We start from the raw sequence: 7,573 nt of genomic DNA on the forward strand, positions 1-7,573 counted from the left end.
TACTTTTTATATTAGTTTCCCATATTTCAATTGATGTTGTCGAATCCTTTTTATTTAGAGATCGAAAGAACTTGTAACGATTCTGAGATTGTAACACCCCCTCCTTGTTTGCTGCTTCATTACTACTGGAGGAAACCCAGCTAAAAAGGAAAGTTCTGAACCACCAAAAAAGGACATACTTGAGTTTTTTAGAATACTGACGACAAATTACATAATTTAAAAGGATCAAAGTCAAAGCATATGATAAACCCTTTTCCCCTACTTTCAAACACGTTCCAGATCATTAAATAATGTTGTAAAGTGCGTAAACTTGAGATAAATACAGAGGCACTGTTGCGTAAATTAAACGTATGATTTATTCCTCTGAATTAAAACACATCCAATATTATTCTTGAAATTTGAATGATATGTTATGACTAAAAAAATGCTATCTTACACGCATTACATGTAGGATTATTTCCCCAAAATGAGTAGCGATTAAAAAGAAAACTATATTACTTTCCATACTATATACACGACATGTGGTTTGGCCTAGAAAACAATTTCGTTGCATATGCAGATGATCCTACTCTCCTTGTATCAATTCCTTTCTGCAAGTAGATCTGAGGTTACTAAATCCCTTAATAGAGACCTAGCTAAAAATAGTGCATGATGAAAATTATGGAGCATGAGGTTGAATACTAACGAAACTCAAAGTATGATCGTAAGTAAGTCCAGGACAGCGAGTGGCTCCTCAACATCCGGATCTCAGCATTGATATTGTTTCTTTAACACTGTATGACTTTTAAAATTTTAGGTGTGACTCTCGACAGTAAATTTACTTTTGAGAAACACATCAGGTCTATTTCTTAATCAATTGCACAAAAAAATAGGCTTATTAAGAAAGTCTTGTAAGATTTTCTGTGCTCAATCTATTCTGAAGATGCATTTTAATTTTTTCATTCTACCTTGTTTCGAGTATTGTTCTCAGGTCTGGTCTTCAGCTGCTGATTCTCATCTTAATTTGTTGGACAGGAACTTACGGCCTATTAAATTTTTTATTCCTGGTCTAGATATTAATCTTTGGCACCGTCGTTCTATTGGTTCGTTATGTATGGTGCATATAATTTTTCATAACTCTGACCATCCTTTACTCAGATCTTCCCGGACAGTACCATCCTACTCGTACTACTAGGTATGCAGTTAATTCTTAGCCATGCCTTCTCCATCACGAGGCTCATTACTACATAGCTGTGACAAAGTTGTGGAAAGATCTTCCTAATGGGGCAGTTGAATCGGTAGAACTTCAAAAGTTCAAACTTGCAACAAATGTTTTTTATGTTGAACAGTCTGACACGTTTCTTTTTATAGTTTATATATGAAAGATCTGTTTTAATATTGTTACTGTTCTTAAAATATATTATTTTAGTTGTTCATTACTTCTCATATAGTTGTTTATAAATTTCCTTTCCTCACTAGACTGTTTATACCTGTTGGGGCCCTTGGGCTTATAGCATCCTGCTTTATATATATATATATATATATATATATATATATATATATATATATATATATATATATATATATATATACTGTATATTATTAAAACTCAATGGTTTTTTTTACATCACAAGTAACCTCATTTTGGTAGAATTTCCAAAACAGAAATACCTTCATTGAAAACTTTACAGATGACATTCAGTGGACAAAACTTCTGTATTCATTTACCAATACCTTCAAAGATTGGGTTTTTAATTCTTCATACCAAAAAGGGGAAAAAACTAATGCAAGCAGTATTACAAACAAAAATTTAATTTGGAATAATTTTTTTGCCACTACTTTAATCCGAGAATATTTAATTACTAAACGATATTTCACACTAACATTCCGCTTTCGTCTAAAAGATTATTCAAACTCCCTCCAGTCCAGTAACATGATAATTCCAAAAGTTCCTGCTTAATAATAAGCTTATAACCGAAAGTTCTGAAAGCAGCATACGATCTCAAAATGGTACACGTATAATACTGTACTAGTGTTCGGTGGTTCAAGTTTTTAATGTGGCGTAATTATATATCATATATACACATCACCCCGAAATAATTACGTGGGAGATGTAAGTACATTTAGTCTGTACGACTAATCCTCATTCATTAAAATATTTTAGATGTTCCATTCATAAATCATTATAATCTAGAAGTGAAAAATATAAGGCACTCGAGACATCAAGAGTTAATTCGTTCACGCATATAGAATTCTAATTCGAGCACCAGGATTTATGCATTCAATTTAACAAACTTTTGAGAGAGAGAGAGAGAGAGAGAGAGAGAGAGAGAGAGAGAGAGAGAGAGAGAGAGAGAGAGAGAGAGAGAGAGAGAGAGAGAGAGTCAATTAATATCTGGCTTATGGAAAGGTACTCTGGTGGAAAATAGGGTGATATGTTAGATAAAAAGAAGTAGCAGGCGTGACAATATGGTCAGTTCTTATCCCAAAAGATATGCGGAGACATAGCAAAAGTGAAGTGTGTTGCTTAGGCTACATTTACCGAACTCTGATCTCAAGCTGCATATATCTGAACTTGACAAGCATGTGCGTTCATGACGTGAACTAACCCTTTCAATACACTGTATATATACAATTATGGTACTTAGGCATGTTATTCTTTGTTTATAATGAATAGACAATGTCTTAGTGGCGTCCAAAAATCGAAGATAGTTTCTCTTCGGACAGACTGTCCTGCAGATAGTTTTCAGGGTAACAGCAGAAACACATTTACTTTTCTCCATCCATTGTTTGGTGTTGAGTTTTGGAACTGCTCTTCAATATAAAGGTTATGGTAGTGAAAATTTCATACAAAAATATTTAGAAATTCGGAAAATATTCAACAAAAACTGATAGATGAAAGCTTTAGATTCTTTGAGATACAAATACAAAAATTTCCGATGAATTTTGAAATACACAAATATTTTTTTCCAAAAGGCTTCACAGATAACATTCTAAATTTCTGTGGAGGGTGTAAGCTTCACAATTTGGTCTGTTTTGAACAAGAGATGGCGTCCCTGAGGAACCGGTGTCGGTCCGGATGCATAGGATGGAATCGGGAGCTCCATGAAATTCTGTGAAGCCTTTTGGAAAAAAAATATTTATGTATTTAAAAATTTATCATAAAGTTTCCTATTAATTTTCATTTATAAGTTTTTGTTCAATGTTTTCCGAATTTCCAAATATTTTCGTATGAAATTTTCACCACCACAACCTTTATACTAAAGAGCAGATCCAAAACTCAACGTAGTCCTGAAAAATGGTCACGAAGTGATCCGAAACACATGCTGACACCAACAATAAAAGGAGAAAGGTGAATGTATTTCTGTTATCTTGAAAACTATCTGCAAGATAGTCTGACCGAAGAAAAACTATCATAATACACAGTGTATGTATATATATATATATATATATATATATATATATATATATATATGTATATATATATATGTGTGTGTATATATGCATATATATATATATATATATATATATATATATATATATATATATATATATATATATATATATATATATATATATATATATATATATATACTGTATATACATATATATATACATATATACACACACATATATATATACATATATATATATATATATATATATATATATATATATATATATATATACTGTATATATATATATGTATGTATATATATATATATGTACACACACATCTTGGGGCACAGGTGCTCTCTTAGGGTATTTTCTTTGAGAGGATGTCCTGACGAAAGCCAGTATTTTATTGGCTGAAACGGCTGTCAGCAACAGTTGAATAAATTGAGCCGCTTTAAAATAAATATAGTATTTACTTAAAAACTTTAGCCCTGAAGACAAGAATACATAAAACTAGGAAATCGTTTTTAAAATAATTGATGCTGCAAGTGATACATACATACACAGACACTATATATATATATATATATATATATATATATATATATATATATATATATATATATATATATATATATATATATATATACCTGATCTGGGTCGTATTGGGGTTCAATTAATTTAGGAAGACACGAATGGAGGGGGATTTCATGCACAAATAATAGCCGAGTTGATCATTTTACACAGACTATATTCTCTCAAGTTACAAGGGCGCCCTTAATTATGATTACGTTATGTGCTAAGAAAAAGTCCTCAGATAAATGGTACTCTGTTCGGCACACATGTTGCCACCTGAAACTCTCTATCGGCCTCCAAAACTAGACTGCCTCCTATGGGCTTTTTCCCAAGCGTCCATAATATGGGCATCGCGATGCCTGATCAATGATTGGCTGTTTTGACCCGAAAGTCTCATAACAACCAATCGGGAGAGGGTTTGGTGACGCCAAACCCAAGCTAACCTGTAACCGTCCTTTTTGTAAGTGTCACCACAAACCGTCATTCCTCTAACAAAGAAAAAAATCAGTTCAGTTGACACTACACTTACCCCGACCAATAACGGCCACCATGACTACGATCAGTTCATATATATATATATATATATATATATATATATATATATATATATATATATATATATATATATATATATATATATATATATACACACACACACATATATATATATATATATATATATATATATATATATATATATATATATATATATATAATTATGAATGTAAACGCGTCTGAATCAACAAAATTAGATCAATTTCTTATAGGAAATAGGCTTATGCACCCATAATGCCTTTAATTTGTCTAATACTTTACAGAGATCTTTTCATTCCAAATAGTATACGGATGCAACATCGGAGGTTTCTATTGCAATCCGATGACTTCTCGGTGAAATCAAAGATCGGATTCGTGAGAAAATTGTACAAAAGAACTAGCCTAGCCATCGATTGTTTATTCTGCAACCATGCCGGATTTTTTTGCGTTTTAGAATTGAACTGTGTGAAAGATACAAAACTTCCAAAAAAATTTGGTCAAAATATTTCGTTCTTTCCCATTTCACATCTTGAGGGAGAAAAAATGTAGAAAATTATATTCACCAAACTAAAACTGCAATCAAAAGCTAGAAAGGTATTTTGAAAATAAACTTTAGACTAGGTCCAAACGTTACCTGAGAAAAATAACAATTAAGCTTATAATCACAAAATGGTATCTTCCCTGAGCACGGAAAACCCGTCTGTGTATAATTACAATATCCTATAAACAACCCAATATTTGGATATTGGGTTGTATATAGGCGTCTATCTGTTGAAAAATAACCTGCATGTTTTAGAGCAATTTTAATTTGTTGCCTTCACTACCGTATACGAACTAAGAATACAATGGACAATAGGAGGACAATGAATTATATTCTCTGATGTGTCAATTCTTCGTAACAGACAAACTGGAGTTTTATGCTTCTTAATCGTGCTTCCTACAAGATAAAAAAATAAGTTTACCATCAACACAACGTCTAAATTGCCTTTCAAAGTCCCGAGTCGGAACTACACTTAGCATTTCATTGTCATACTACACGATACCAAGATAGACAAATCGATTTTAATATAATACAAACATTAAGAAAGACGTTCTAGTAAAGAATTAATTTATCCTCTGATCAAACTGTAAAGGTTGACAATTTCATAATCAAGTACAAACCGCAATCATAGTGTGAAATAGTAGCTGCTTTTGCTTTCTATATCAACACTTAATGCTCTAGCCAAATAGAATGCCCAGCCTACAACGTTCACCGTAAACGGAATCAGCGTTTAACGTTTTATTTCTTTTTGCCAGAGCTATCTTATTACAATCAAGCCAAAACTGACGAGGCAATTAATTTGCGTTAATTAAACTCATTGGTAGTTTAATTTGGTAATTGAGTTTTTATGTCTGCTTCATTAGGAGACAATGCTTTTTTACAGCCTAGGTACGAATGTATACATGCGTATGCCCGTGAATATTTCATGAATTTTGTGTGAAATCTGTGTTTGAATTCCATCATAAATGATTAAAATAACTATACAGTCCTTTGACATGAAATGAAAAGTAATTACTGAATTAATGACATCTTGTTATGGTCGAATATTCATTATTTGACGAAAGCTCCCTGGAATTTGGTTCTGTCTGCTAACAGCCCTTTCATTTAACCATCCGCAGATGGTAATTTCGCCGGCTGCAACATACGGCAGTCGCCTAACTTTCAGTGTGTTTGTGTGTATGTGTATATATATATATATATATATATATATATATATATATATATATATTTATATATATATATATATACACACACACACACACGAGTATATATCAATATCAACAAATGCAGCCGTTTCTAGTCCACTGCAGGACAAAGGCCTCAGATATGTCCTTAGTCATGCCTGGGGTTTGGCCATTTTCATTACTATGCTGCCCAGTGCGTATTGGCGATTGTGGTGACTATTCTAATCGCTCATAGCTAACCAACCGAGTATGAGTGGTCCTGACTAGTACAGCTTTGCTGATCATGGCGATAGAGAAAACCTTTCACCATTTTATATATATATATATATATATATATATATATATATATATATATATATATATATATATATATATATATATATACACACGCGCGATGAGTCAAAAATCCCTGAAGAGTTATATCTTGGTTACACACAAAACATTTAACCTTAAAAGATGTATCGAAATATACAAGAAAATACCATGAAGTGGCGTAATTAAGAAAGTAGTATACTGAAAATAATAATCATGCTGACGTACAAAATAATATTTTTTTTTTATCTACATACATGGTATACGTCAGTTTTCAATGGAGATATGTAGCATGCGTTTAAAATATTTTATTTCAACGACATAATTAGTTCAAGATTGCTGGATGAATCTCTACAGGAAGAACTGTATACTCGTATATAATCAATAAAATAATAATATCTTTTGTGCCAGTGATAAGACTGATGACATTCCTGGACTAGGATAACCATGATATGCTAATTTACAGTTTCTCTCACGATATACAACTGTAGCATTCCTTTTTCCCATCCTTAACTTGCAAATATACTTGACTAGTGTTCTTCATCCAAAGAATCATATTTTACGCCAAACTTCCTATAGATCGATAAATAACTCAAGATATCAAAGAAATGAAAGAGTAAAATTATTATTCTGCTTTATTTCGCCTTCATTAAAAGTTTGACATTTGATTTGTATGACACAAACACAGCGGTGTTAATATTGACTATATTAATGTTGTTCTCTAATTTGAGACTCAGCTCATTTCTGCTGATAAAGACATTATTATTTTACTATTTCAATATTCATGGTTATTTCCCTAATTTTGGGGGAAAAATCATTTAAACTACAAAAGAAAAAACTACATTACTGCATTTCATAAAAGATAGAATAGTGTACCCGAGTGTACCCTCAAGCAAGAGAACTCTCATCTAAGACAGGGGAAGACCATGGTACAGAGGTTATGGCACTACCCAAGACTAGAGAACAATGGTTTGATTTTGGAGTGTCCTTCTCCTAGAAGAGCTGCTTAACATAGATAAAGAGTCTCTTCTACCCTTACCAAGAGGAAAGT

The sequence above is a fragment of the Palaemon carinicauda genome, chromosome 15, assembly GCF_036898095.1.
Source record: "Palaemon carinicauda isolate YSFRI2023 chromosome 15, ASM3689809v2, whole genome shotgun sequence".
In the NCBI taxonomy this organism is placed as follows: domain Eukaryota; kingdom Metazoa; phylum Arthropoda; class Malacostraca; order Decapoda; family Palaemonidae; genus Palaemon; species Palaemon carinicauda.